Below are 14086 nucleotides of genomic sequence, written 5' to 3' on the forward strand. Positions count from 1 at the left end.
GCTTCTTCCTCTGCCTGTGTCTCTGCCTCTCTCTCTCTCTCTCTCTCTGCGTATCTCATGAATAAATAAATAAAATATTTTTTTAAAAATAAGAGAAATAAAAAGCTGGTGTTTTTCTTCTTAGATGGGCAGGTACAGAAGAGAGGCTTTTAGTTTCCGTTTATACCTTTCTGAACTGTTGGTACCAAGTCCAAGTAGCCACACCACCAGTTTTGGTTTTTTGTGCTTTTTAGTATTCTAAAAGAGCAACTACCATTTGTTTTATTTACATATAGTTACTGAAAAAAAACTTTCAAAATACATACTCCAAAACACATAGTAGTAATTATGTAGAACTTTTTAACAGACTTACAGTTCTTTGCACCTCAAGACTCTGAGTCAGACGCCCAACCCCAGAACCAACCGCAGAAAAAATACCCAATCTCCTCTGGCACCTGGAGGCGTCGCCCACCCCCGGGACTACAACTCCCACGAGGCACTGCGGGACTGGCGTAAAGGGCGTCGCCGGAAGTCCCAGTTACGTCCCGCCTCCAGGAACCATCCCTTCGAAAGTGTTTTTGGTGTTTGTTTTGTTGGGAGTTGGGGGGTTAGTTTGGGGGGAGGTTGTTTGCTTGTTTTTTAAGATTTTTATTTATTTATTCATGAGAGACACGGGGGCGGGGAGCAGGGACACAGGCAGAGGGAGAAGCAGGCTCCATGCAGGGAGCCCGACGCGGGACTCGAACCCGGGTCTCCAGGATCATGCCCTGGGCCGAAGGCGGCGCCAAACCGCTGAGCCAACCGCGGATCCCCGGGTTTTGTTTTTTGTTGCTTTTTTTTTTTTTTTAAATCAAATGCTCTAGTCTTTAAGTGGCAAGGGGAAAAGGAGCTAAAGGTCGTGGAAACCAGAGGAAACCTAGAAGTTCTGACTACAAGCCCCAGAAGCGCCGAGCGAGAAGAGAAATTAGGCAGCAGATCGGCGGGCTCCGCGCAGCCCCGAGCGCTTCTCGGCCTGGCCGCTCTCCGGCCTCGCGGCTTCCCTCCAGTCTCGCGCCAGATTTCTGTCGTGCTAAACAAAATCGGCACTTTTCCATGGCGGTTTTTGGCGACCCGAGCTTTCATCTTAGGTTTAGTAACCCGGCTTCCAGAAACTGCCTTTACCCCTTCGTCTTGATTTCCCACGACGCCCCGCCCCGCCCCCGGCTCAGGCTCAGGCTCAGGCTCAGGCTCAGGCTCAGGCTCAGGCTCAGGCTCAGGCTGGGATCCCGCGCGCCACTGGTGCGCTGTTAGGCCTCCGCGCGGCCAGGCTCTAGCCTGCGTGTTCCCGCGGGAAGGACCGAGCCCGCCAGGACCTTAGCCTCACCTGTGTCCGCGTCACCTGGTCGTCCCCTCCTGGCTGTGAGAGCGAAGCGGGCTTTGGAGAGCAGTGCAGGATGTTGAAAGGAGTCTTTCTGTTAAATCAGACATACAGTCGAATTTGTGAAACATCCTTTAAAGGCTGTTGAAAAAAAATTAAAAAAAAAAATAAAGGCTGTTGAAAAAAATAATAATAAAATAAAATAATAAAAAAATAAAGGTTGTTGAAACATTGCTTTGAAGCTTTAATCTGTGATCCCATTCCTTTTTTTTTTTTTTTTTTTAATTTTTTGTGATCCCGTTCCTAATAGTATAGGGAGGGATATGGATAGTGGGAAGGTTATGCGTGTTGGGGGAAGAGGGGTATGTGGAAACTATACTCAATTTTGCTGTGAACCTAAAACTAAAAAGGAAAGCTTTTATTAATTTAGGAAAGTAAAAAAAAAAAAAAAATTAGAAAAGTAATAGCAAGAACAGGTAATGTAGGGCAGCCCGGGTGGCTCAGCAGTTTGGCGCCGCCTTCAGCCCAGGGTGTGACCCTGGAGACCCCGGATCGAGTCCCACGTCCCGCTACCTGCATAAAGCCTGCTTCTCCCTTTGCCTGTGTGTGTGTGTCTCTCTCTCTACTCTGTGTCTCTCATGAATAAATAAAATCTTAAAAAAAAAAAGAGAACAGGAAGTTATAACCCATATTGAGCTCCTACTCTGTGCTAACAGTAAAGCTGGGGTTTGAGCGCTGCTGTGTCTGACTCCTGAGCCCATAGAGAAGAAAATGCATAAAAACGCTACATTAAATTATCCAGCCAGAATTTTGGTGTATTGGAAAATGCACACGACAAGGCTGTTAGGAGACCTGATTTCTAGCATCAGCTCTCCACTGGCTCCTTGTAGAGCCATACTTCCTTGATTTGTGCCAGAGCAATGATTCCCAACGGTAAAGGCTTCCCCTGAATCATCTGGTGACCTGGTTCAAGGCCAGCTTCTGCTTCAGGATATCTGGGTGTGGTTTGAGATTCTCCGTATTTGACAAGCCCCCAATGAGGTCCCTGTTGATCCAGGGATCACACTCCAAGTAGCAAAAGGACTCGCTCTAACACTGGAGCACTCTTATACTCAGTAGTTCTTTCCCCTTTAACTTTATGGCCTTTACTCTCAAGGAATTATGAAAGGATTGTCAAAAAGGAGAGTAAATAAAAATGCCTCTCTCAAGACACAAAAATAAAAAATAACTTTTTAAACTATGGTAAAAATGCCTCTAGAAAGATACACAAGAAACTCATAAGAGCATCTGCCTTCAGAGAGGGGGACTAAATGCCCAAGTATAGGAATGGTAGGTAAATTTTACTATATACTTTTATATCTGTGGAATTTTCACTATTCTGTATGTATTTTCCATTTTTAAAAAATTATTTATTTTAATGATCATAAAGTGGTTAATATGCCATTTGTTAGTAAACAAAGAAGTCATCAAGTTATTGGTTTCTATTACTCTAACAGATTTATTTTAAACAATAAAATTCATTAAATAGTCACTTGATAATGTTTGGGAAACAAGCACTTAAATATGTTACTGAAGGAGGTGCCTGGCTGGCTCAGTCAGTGGAGCATACAACTCTTTTTTTTTTTTTTTTTTTTTTTAGATTTTATTTATTTACTCCTGAGAGACACAGAGAGAGAGGCAGAGACATAGGCAGAGGGAGAAGCAGGCTCTTCACAGGGAGCCAGATGCAGACTCGATCCTGGAACCCGGGGATCACACCCTGAGCCGAGGGCAAATGCTCAACCACTGAGCAACCAGGCATCCTATGAGCCACCTGAGCATCCCAGAGCATGCAACTCTTGATCTTGGGGTTGTGATTTTGAGCCTGCATTGGGTGTAGAGATTACTTAAAACATCTTGTAAAAAAAAAAAAAAAATAAGTCCCTGGTATTTCAGCTTTTTTCCCCTTCTCAAATAGAATTGCAATGGAGGGGCAGCCCCGGTGGCGCAGCGGTTTACCGCTGCCTGCAGCCCGGAGTGTGATCCTGGGGACCGGGAATCGAGTCCCACATCGGGCTCCTTGCATGGAGCTTGCTTCTCCCTCTGCCTGTGTCTCTGCCTCTGTGTGTGTGTGTGTGTGTGTGTGCGCGTGTGTGTGTCTCACGAATAAATAAAAAAAGTCTTAAAAAAAAAAAAAGCATTGCAATGGAGCATACAGTAATCAAATCAGATATGATGATCACTTTAAAAAGTAGTGTCTTGGGGATCCCTGGGTGGCTCAGCAGTTTAGCTCCTGCCTTTGGCCCGGGCCTCGATCCTGGAGTCTCGGGATCGAGTCCCACGTCAGGCTCCCGGCATGGAGCCTGCTTCTCCCTCCTCCTGTCTCTGCCTCTCTCTCTCTCCCTCTCTCTCTCTCTCTCTATGTCTATCATAAATAAATAAACAAATAAATAAAGTAGTGTCTTAAGGACATGAAACTGGGCCAAATCATCCATGTGATAACTCCTGGCAGTAAGATCTGTGATTCTCTGACCCTATGAGTCCTGACTCCCAGAACATACACAAGGATCTTCTAGTGTGGCTACACATCAAAATCACTTTGTGAATATATCTATACACACACACATACATATGTATACAAATATACAGGGCAACCTGGGTGGCTCAGCGGTTTAGTGCTGCCGTTAGCCCAAGGTCTGATCCTGGAGACCTGGGATTGAGTCCCACATCCGGCTCCCTGCATGGAGCCTCCTTCTCCCTCTGCCTGTGTCTCTGTGCCCCCCTCTCTCTCATGAATAAATAAATATACATATGTGTATATACATATACCTACACACATACCAATGCTAGGACCATCCTGTAGTCTGAATTAAAAAGGAGGTTCTGTGGGTATGGCATGAGTATTTTGCAAAGTTTCTCTCAGTGATTCTAATGTGCAGCGAACCTACACTGAGGATATTAATCTGAGGATTATTACTCGGGCAAATTAATGGAATAAAAACAAGAAACTTTCATTATTTTTTTAATTTTATTTATTTTTTTTAATTTTTATTTATTTATGATAGTCACAGAGAGAGAAGGAGAGAGAGGCAGAGACATAGGCAGAGGGAGAAGCAGGCTCCATGCACCGGGAGCCTGATGTGGGATTCGATCCCGGGTCTCCAGGATCACGCCCTGGGCTAAAGGCAGGCGCCAAACCACTGCGCCACCCAGGGATCCCAATTTTATTTATTTTTTAAGTAATATCTGCACACAAAGTAGGGTTGAACTCAAAACCCCAAGTTCAAGAGTTGCTTGCTCTACAGACTAAGCCAGCCCAGCATCCCCAAAACAAGCAATTTCAATTAATATTTTCTATGTCCTAGGCCCCCTTCTCTTTGGTGAATTCAGAAAATCATTTTGGTTTTGTAGTAAATTCACAGACACTATGTGATTCTGTGAAAGCCCAAGCTGCCAAATGAATGTTTGCCAAAAGGAATTGAAATCTAAGTATAGAGTAATACTCATGAGCAGCTTCATGGCTCAGCACAAATTCTTTGAGTACATGGTGTGTACCTACCACTGTGGAAGATCTAAAAAGAATCTGTTTTAGTGGTTCCTCACAAGAAACTTGCATTGCAATTAAAGAGACAAGATTGGGATCCCTGGGTGGCGCAGTGGTTTGGCGCCTGCCTTTGGCCCAGGGCGCGATCCTGGAGACCCGGGATCGAATCCCATGTCGGGCTCTCGGTGCATGGAGCCTGCTTCTCCCTCTGCCAGTGTCTCTGCCTCTCTCTCTCTCTCTGTGACTATCATAAATAAATTAAAAAAAAATAAAGAGACAAGATTGAACTTGTGACTCACAGATCAAGTCAGGCCTACCAAACCATGTACCTAATAATACATGAATTAGCTGCCAACATTTTAAAATTGGGCAGCTAAATATTTAAACTTTACATAAAACTCTAGGCTTCTGTTTCCTTTGAGACATTGGAAGATCTGACAATTTGGGGTTCACTTGGCATTCCCAGTGGCAACATTTGCCTGGAGCTAAACTGGGACTACCCCCTTTAGATGGGGCCTATGCTATGGTGTCAAGGTCTCCTGACTCCTTGTTATTTGTTGACACTGAAGCCAAGTGTGAGTTGCCAGGCATTATTCACTCACATTTTTATCATAAAGAGAAAAAGAAATATTTAGAATAAGGAAAGAAATATTTTAAAATATTTCTTGATCCCTATTTTTATCAAATGTGGAACAATGAAAGATAGAGAAAGAAGGCCCTATTTCAAGAAAAACAAGAGGAGGGCAGCCCAGGTGGCTCAGCGGTTTAGTGTCGCCTTCAGCCCAGGGCATGATCCTGGAGACCCAGGATTGAGTCCCACATCGGGCTCCCTGCATGGAGCCTGCTTCTCCCTCTGCCTGAGTCTGTGCCTCTCTCTCTCTCTCTCTCTCTCTCTCTCTGTGCATCTCTAATGAATAAATAAAAATCTTAAAAAAAAAAAAAAGAAAGAAAAACAAGAGGACATAATCCTTTGAGAAAATACAAAGTGTAGTATCAAGTTCTCTGCACTCACATTCTGATCCCTATACACATCTGAGTTTATGACCCATGATCTACACTGATTAAAATATATATGTAATATCTATCTAAGTAAACAATATATTCAAATATAGGTAACTGATTAAATATATGTGGTCTAGAGTCAGACAGGGATTCAATATCAAGCTACCATTTACCAGCCATGATCCTACAGTATGGGCCTGTGTCTTAGGTAGCCCCTCTCCATCTTTCTAAGGGTAGTGATGATAGCAAATACCTCACAGTTGATTTGAGGATTGAAAAAGGTAACATGAATTAACATGGTATCTGGTACCCAGTGACAGCTCCCTAAATGTCAGCTATTTTTATCCTGGCCAGGAGGTACTAAGGGGTGAGTTAAGAAATGGACAAAGCATGTTGCTGGGGAACATGTGTAGAAGGGGTGAGCTGACCAAGATGGGGAGAGAGACATAACTTATCCAGGTGGAGACAAGACAGGGAAGTATAGGCCTCAGCAAAGGCTCAGAAGAGATGCTGACCAGGCCCTGGATGTTTAAGTTATACAGTTGCAAAACAACTGAACTGCAGCATTTTCTTCACGTTTTAATTTTAAAATCTGAAGGTTTTGCTGGCTCCTGCTTCATTATGTACAATAAGTGACTGTAACAATCACTGTAGAGATTTTGGAGTTTTTCTCCACCCACAATTTGTCAAGAATTACACAATTTCAAGAATTTAAACTCTAACTTTGTCAGAGTTTTCCTTCAAGATTTTTTTAACTCTCACTGTAGGATGCTTGAACCTGGACACCGTTACCAGCAGTACCTCAGGACTACCACTAGAGGGACCAGAACCAAAGGAATCATCAAGCTTCCAGGTACAGTATTCATTTTACTAGATTTCTACTCAACATTCTGCATTAAAACAAAACAACCCACCTTTTTTTTTTTAACCCACCTTTTTTTGAAGCACCTTTCTTATTTTATTCATTTTTATATACTTTAAGAAATTTTGACTCCTCTTGAAGATAGAAAATTTAAAGAATCCCCAATACCCACCCACAAAACAGCCACTTAATAATGTTGAGATTCTTGTGTGTCCTTCAAATATTTGCAACTTATGTATAAACATAAGTTTTACATAACATAATACATATGTATTATTCTATTATTTCAAACCATGATTTGTCCCCTGACTACCACTCTGACTTCATCTTCCACCAGCTTCCCCTGTTACACAGACTGTATCCAGATCTTCAAACTTGCCAACGTGTTCCAGTCTCAGGACCTTTGCACTCACTACACTATTTTCCTAGACCACTCTTTTCCCACATCCTCCTTATTCAGATGTCAGCTCATTTGTCACTTCCTCAGGCTTTTTGTGACATCCATCAAATAACTATTTCTCAAATCAGTCTCTGTTACCTTTGCTTATTTATGTGCTTGCATACCTACTCACTACTAAAATGTAGTCTTTATGTTAGCCAGAGCCTTGGCTGCCTTGTTTACTTCCATATCCCTAGATTCTAGATCATGTATTAGGAACTTAAAAGTATTGTTAACTAAATAAATGTAAAGGTGTTATACATACTATCCTGCAACTTGTTTTCTCATTTAATGTATCTTGCATAAGTTATTTTTACATTTGTGGATGAACTTTATTCTTTTATTTCAGTTATCTTAATTTTAATTTAATTTTTTAGGTTAGATATTGACATGGCTCAAAAATAAAACAATATAAAAAGGTATTCAGCAAAAAATCTCACATTCACTTCTATCATCTACCTAGTTCCCACTTAACGAGATTATCATTTGCATTCGTTTGTTGTGTATCCTTTTTTAAAGATTTTATTTATTTTTATTTTTATTATTTATTTATTTATTTATTTATGTTTGTTTATTTATTTATTTGACAGGGAGAGAGAGAGAGCACAAATAAGGGGAACAGGAGCGGAACAGGCTTCCTTCTGCTAAGCAGGAAGCCCAAGGTGGGGCATAATCTCAGCACCTCAGGATCATGACCTGAGCTGAAGGCAAGTGCTTAATGAACTGGGCCACCCAGGTACCCCTATTGTGTATACTTCTTTATGCAAATACACATATTCTTATTCATATTCTTATTTTTATTTTCTTCCCTTTTCACACAAAATAGTAACATGTTATGTATACTCTTTCTATACTTTCATTCATTTAACCAAACACAAACCCATAATTTACATGGATTTATTTTACTTAGCACTCTATTAATGGACTTTTAGTTGTTTTCAGTTTTTAATGATCTTTTTTCAATTGTACTGTTACAATAATTATTTTAATGCTCAATAAATGTATAGCAGAATCAATCCCTGGAAGTGGAATGACAAAATCAAAAGGTGTTTGTATATTGAATCATAAATGATCTTACCAAACCTCCCTCCAGGAAGATCACCTCAATTTATACTCCCAACAGTGTACAGGAGTGCTAACCTCCCCACACTTTTGCCCGTGATAACTATTGACTTGAAAATGTTTGCCAAAAAAAAAAAAAAGGAAATGTTTGCCAATCTGATGGATGAAAAATGGTTGCTCACTACTGTTCTGATTCTCATTTCTTTATTTACGAATGAAGTTGAACATCTTTTGTATTTTAAAAATAGCTTTATTGATGTACATCTTACATATCATATAATTCACTCACTTAAAGTGTATTTAGCATATTTACATTAGGCTCCCTGTTCAGCAAGGAGCCTGTTTCTTCCTCTCCCTCTGCCCCTACCCTGGCTTGTGGGCATCGTATGTATTCTCTCTCTCTCTTTTTTAAAGATTTTGTTTATTTATTCATGAGAGACAGAGAGAGAGAGGCAGAGACACAGGCAGAGGGAAAAGCAGGCTCCATGCAGAAGCCTGACATGGGACTCCGGGATCACACTCTGGGCTGAAGGCAGGTGCTGAGCTGCTGAGCCATCCAGGGATTCCCTCTCTTGTTTGTTTGTTTGTTTGTTTTTTAAGATTTTATTTATTTATTCATGAGAGACACAGAGAGAGACAGAGGCAGAGACACAGGCAGAGGGAGAAGCAGGCTCCATGCAAGGAGCCCAAAGCTGGACTGGATCCCGGGAATCCAGGATCACGCCTTGACGCTCAACCATTGAGCCACCCAGGCGTCCCTCTGGTGCTTCAAATTAATAAATGCCAGTTGTGGTCTCCAGTTAGTGTGACTATGGAAAATTCTCTCCTGTATTTCCAAGTGCTGCATGGAGGTGAGGTGGTCCTGACGAAATCTTCTATAGTTTATAAATGAGGAAACAGGGGCAGCCCGGGTTGCTCAGCGGTTTGGTGCTGCCTTCAGCCCAGGGTGTGATCCTGGAAACCTGGAATCAAGTCCTGCATCAGGCACCCTGCACGGAACCTGATTTTCCCTCTGTGTCTCTGCCCCTGTGTGTGTGTGTGTGTGTGTGTGTGTGTGTGTCTCGTGAGTAAATAATTTTTCAAAAAATTTTAAAAAATAAAAAATAAATAAATGAGGAAACGGGTACAGAGAAGTCACTGAGTGAGGAGCTCTGACTTCTTCCCATGTTCTTTCCATTGTTGCTCCTTGCTCTCACTACTCAAGGTTAAAGAAGTAGCAATTCTCCCTTGGAATCTATCCTTACTGCCCACATCTTTCTTGCCTTTCTTTTCTTTTTAAGATTTTATTTATTTATTCATAGACACAGAGAGAGAGAGAGAGGCAGAGACATAGACAGAGGGAGAAGCAGGCTCCATGCAGGGAGCCGGATGTGGGACTCGATTCTGGGTCTCCAGGATCACACCCCAGGCTGCAGGCGGCGCCAAACCGCTGCGCCACCGGGGCTGCCCTTGCCTTTCTTTTCTATCCCTTTTTTCCCATTTGGCAATTCAATAGGCTCGAGTCCAATTAAAACATTTCATCCACTTATTTTATTTTTTTTTAATTTTTATCTATTTATGATAGTCACGGAGAGAGAGAGAGAGAGAGAGAGAGGCAGAGACACAGGCAGAGGGAGAAGCAGGCTCCATGCACCGGGAGCCCGACGTGGGATTCGATCCCGGGTCTCCAGGATCGCGCCCTGGGCCAAAGGCAGGCGCCAAACCGCTGCGCCACCCAGGGATCCCACTGCGCCACCCAGGGATCCCCATCCACTTATTTTAACACATATTTATTGGATCTCTGATATATTTCAGGCTCTGGTCTAGGGTCTAGAAACAATGGTGAACCAGACATGGCCGTGACCCTGGTGGCCAAAGTGAGGGAGATGAACAATTTTGTTTATTTTTTTCAAGAAAATATTAAATCGTTTATTGATTACACATGATAATGGACTATACACAAGCTTTAAATTTTTTATTTATTTATTTTTTTTATGATAGGCACACAGTGAGAGAGAGAGGCAGAGACACAGGCAGAGGGAGAAGCAGGCTCCAGGCACCGGGAGCCCGATGTGGGATTCGATCCCGGGTCTCCAGGATCGCGCCCTGGGCCAAAGGCAGGCGCTAAACCACTGCGCCACCCAGGGATCCCTATACACAAGCTTTAATCCCATCTATCATTTTATCTGATACCATACTTCAATTTAGATATATTACATAGGATGTGCCAACAATCATAATAACCAGATAAACTCCAGGACTTTTCTTGGGTGACCCTTTTAATGGTGAACTCCAGGTCACAACACATCAACTGTCAGTTCAACCACACCAAGGTTTGTGGAGACAATGGCTTCTGTGCCCTAGCAGGTGGCAAATAAATTTCGAATGGAACCTGGCATCACCCTGAAGGAATTCTAACTTCACACTGTTGGGGTAGTTTACCAAGATGGCTTCAGAGTAGACTAACTTTACGCAGCACATTTAAAAAAAGACACATTTATTCAGCGTCATGATCAGACTATTACATTTAGCAATCAACAGCACGGGTGCAAAAAAGAAATCTACATTAAAACCCTTTGTTGGAATGCTTTACACGTTCCACAGAACAGAAACTAAAATAGCCTGTTATACAATTAGTCACAAATACAGTCCTCAAGTATTTTGCGCATACACATGAGTTGTCTAAACCATGTCTTCTTTGTAGCAGCTAGGCCCTGCCACCACTGTGCTTGGCTGAGTTCACAAATCTGTTGTAACCTGTAGCTTCCCTGTCACTTCTCTGTCTCTCCTTTCCTGCTAAGCTTTGTTTCCTAGCAGTAATTGAAACCTTCTGCCACTGCCATAGCTGCTGCTGCTGCTGCTGCTGTTAGAACCGCCACAGCCACCTTGGTTTCGTGGTTTGGCAAAGTATTGACCTCCACCACCATAGGGGCCAGAGCTTCTGCCTCCAAAATTTCCTCCTTTCATGGGTCCAAAGTTTGAGGATTTATTGTTGTAATTGCCAAAGTCGTTATAGCTTCCGCCACCTCCAAAGTTGCTACCATCATTACCAAATCCGTGATAGCCATCCCCACTGCCATCATATCCACCACCATCTTGACTGCCACTGAAGCCACCTCGACCACTGATGTTCCCTCCACAACCAAAGTTGTCATTCCCACCAAAACCACCTCCACGACAACCACCAAAGTTTCCAGAACCACTTCGTCCTCTTTGGCTGGATGAAGCACTAACCATCTCTTGCTTAGATAGGGCTTTCCTTACTTCACAGTTGTGATATTTTTCACAGTATGGTATTTTTTTATGACAATCTTGTCTATAGAGTCATGGTCATCAAATGTCACAAAAGCAAAACCTCTCTTTTTGCCACTACCTCGGTCAGTCACAATCTCAATCACTTCAATTTTCCCATACTGTTCAAAATAATCTTTTTTTTTTTAAGATTTTATTTATTTACTCATGAGAGACACACACAGAGAGAGGCAGAGACACAGGCAGAAGGAGAAGCAGGCTCCATGCAGAGAGCCCAATGTGGGACTCGATCCAGGGTCTCCAGGATCACGCCCTGGGCTGAAGGCAGGCACTAAACTGCTGAGCCACCTGGGTTGCCCTCAAAATAATCTTTTTTTTTTTTTTTTTTTAAGAATTTACTTATTCATGAGAAACACAGAGAGAGAGGCAGAGACACAGGCAGAAGGAGAAGCAAGCTCCATGCAGGGAGCCTGATGCGGGACTCGATCCCAGGTCTCCAGGATCACGCCCTGGGCCGAAAGCAGAGGCTCAACTGCTGAGCCACCCAAGTGTCCCTCAAAATAATCTCTTAAATGATGTTCTTCAGTGCCTTCTATAATGCCACCAACAAAAATCTTTTTCACAGTTAAGTGGGCACCAGGTCTTTAAGAATCTTCTCTTGAGACAGCCCTCTTTGGTTCCACAACTCTTCCATCCACCTTGTGTGGCCTTGTATTCATGGCTGCATCCACCTCTTCCACGGTGGCATACGTGACAAACCCCAAGCCTCTAGAGTGCTTGGTGTTTGGATCTCTCATTGCCACCCAGTCCGTAAGCGTTCCCCATTGCTCAAAATGGCTCCTCAGGCTCTCATTGGTTGTTTCAAAGCTCAAACCTCTGATGAAGAGCTTCCACAGCTGCTCAGGCTCTTTGGGAGACTCTGACTTAGACATGACGGCGCTGGGAGGGGAGACTTTACCGATGCTTATTCGGTGGCATCCAGGGGCAGAAAGAAAGATGAACAATTTTAAAGTTGAATAAACACACATAGGTAATTTTTTTTTTAAAGATTTTATTTATTCATGAGAGACAGAGAGAGAGAGAGAGGCAGAGACACAGGCAGAGGAAGAAGCAGGCTCCATGCAGGAAGCCTGATGCAGGACTCGATCCCGGGTCTCCAGGATCATGCCCTAGGCTGAAGGCAGCGCTAAACCACTGAGCCACCAGGGCTGCCCATGGGTAATTATTAATGTGATAGTGGCAGAAATGAAAAGGACAAAGGAGAACATAATTTAGAATTGGGGCACCAGGGAATACCTCTGAGAGGAAGTAACATTTAAGATGATGCCCAAAGGCCAATAGGACTGAAGAGGAACAGAGATGAGCAAAGACTCTGAGTAAGAAGATGCTGGGAAAGACCAGTGTGAATAGAACACCATTATAAATGAGCACAGCCTAGAGCCTGCAGATGGTGTTAGAGGACTAAGAGGGATACAAGGCCTTGCTAGCCACAAGGGGGAGTCTGGAGTTTATTCCAGGAGTAATAGGGAGCCATTAAAGATTTTGAGCAGAGGATTGACAAGATCCAATTTGTGTTTTCGATTTTTAAAGATAAGGGGCACCTGGGTGGCTCTGTCTGTTAAGCAGTCAACTCTTTGTTTCAGCTCAAGTCTTGATCTCAGTGTCCTCAGATGAGCCTCCCTCTAACTCGGAGCTTAGTGGGGAGCCTGCTAGAAAACACTCTCTTCCTCTCCTGCTGCCCCTTCCTCTGCTCTATGTGCTCGCTCTCTCTCTCTCTCTCTCTCTCTCTCTCTCTCAAATAAATAAATACATAAATGAATCCTTAAATTTTTAAAGATCCGAGGTGCCTGGCTGGCTTAGTTGAAAGAGCATATGACTCTTGATCTCAGGGTCATGAATTCAAGCCCCACATTGGCTGTAAAGATTACTTAAGTAAACTTTTAAAATAAAAAATAAATTTTAAAAGAGCACTGTGAACGAGTGCACGATGGGAGATTTCATTTCAGCGAAGTTCAATAACTGATCTAGGGTAATGAAAGTCAGAAAAGCAGGTCCTTATGGGGAGAGTGGCAGGGCTGACTATGAGAGCATAAAGAAAATTCTGGGGTCACAGCTACACAGGTGTATTCATTTACCAAAACTCATCAGAATGTTAATATCTGTGCATTTTACTGCATGTACATTTTACCTTGATTAAAAAAAAAAAAAATCATTCTGGCTGCAGTTTCTTAAACGAAGCAGTTTTGTCAAAAGCGAGTCTGTTTCCTGGCCCCGGTTCTTGAGCTCGGTCAAGAAAGAATTCGAAGACAAACTCTTAAGCAAGCTAATGTTTGTACAGCAGTTATGTGAAGGTATCCTCCGGAGATAGAAGAGTGGGCAGGTCAGGGGAGGGTGAGGGAGGAGCTACACCAAGGGGATCAGGCCTGTCTTTCCTTTTTTCCCCCTCTTTTTAAAGCAATCTCTATGCCAAACCTGAGCTCAACCTCACAACCCCCAAAACCAAGAGTCTCAGGCTGTACTGACTCAGCCAGCCAGGAATGCTCCTTTTTATGTTTAAATAGGTTAAGGGTCATAGCCAGGACAGTTCCTGACCAAGGTTGCAACCAATGATCTGACTCCTCCTATCGGTTG

The 14086-nt window shown here is 42.9% G+C and overlaps 1 protein-coding gene and 1 pseudogene across 3 annotated transcripts in view; both read right to left on the minus strand.

The window, feature by feature from the left end:
- DNAJC12 (DnaJ heat shock protein family (Hsp40) member C12) overlaps positions 1 to 482 on the minus strand; it is a 50544-nt gene extending 50062 nt beyond the window's left edge. The window contains exon 1 of one of the 3 annotated variants that reach the window (XM_038534079.1): positions 353 to 482. The gene's annotated coding sequence lies outside the window, so the exon portion shown is untranslated. The remainder of the gene's footprint in view (positions 1 to 352) is intronic. The other 2 variants (XM_038534080.1, XM_038534081.1) reach the window with 2 other exon arrangements.
- Positions 483 to 1265: 783 nt separating this feature from the next.
- On the minus strand, positions 1266 to 12417 carry LOC106558672 (annotated as a pseudogene).
- Positions 12418 to 14086: the final 1669 nt, after the last annotated feature.

This window comes from Canis lupus, chromosome 4 (assembly GCF_011100685.1).
Source record: "Canis lupus familiaris isolate Mischka breed German Shepherd chromosome 4, alternate assembly UU_Cfam_GSD_1.0, whole genome shotgun sequence".
NCBI classification, from domain to species: Eukaryota; Metazoa; Chordata; class Mammalia; order Carnivora; family Canidae; genus Canis; species Canis lupus.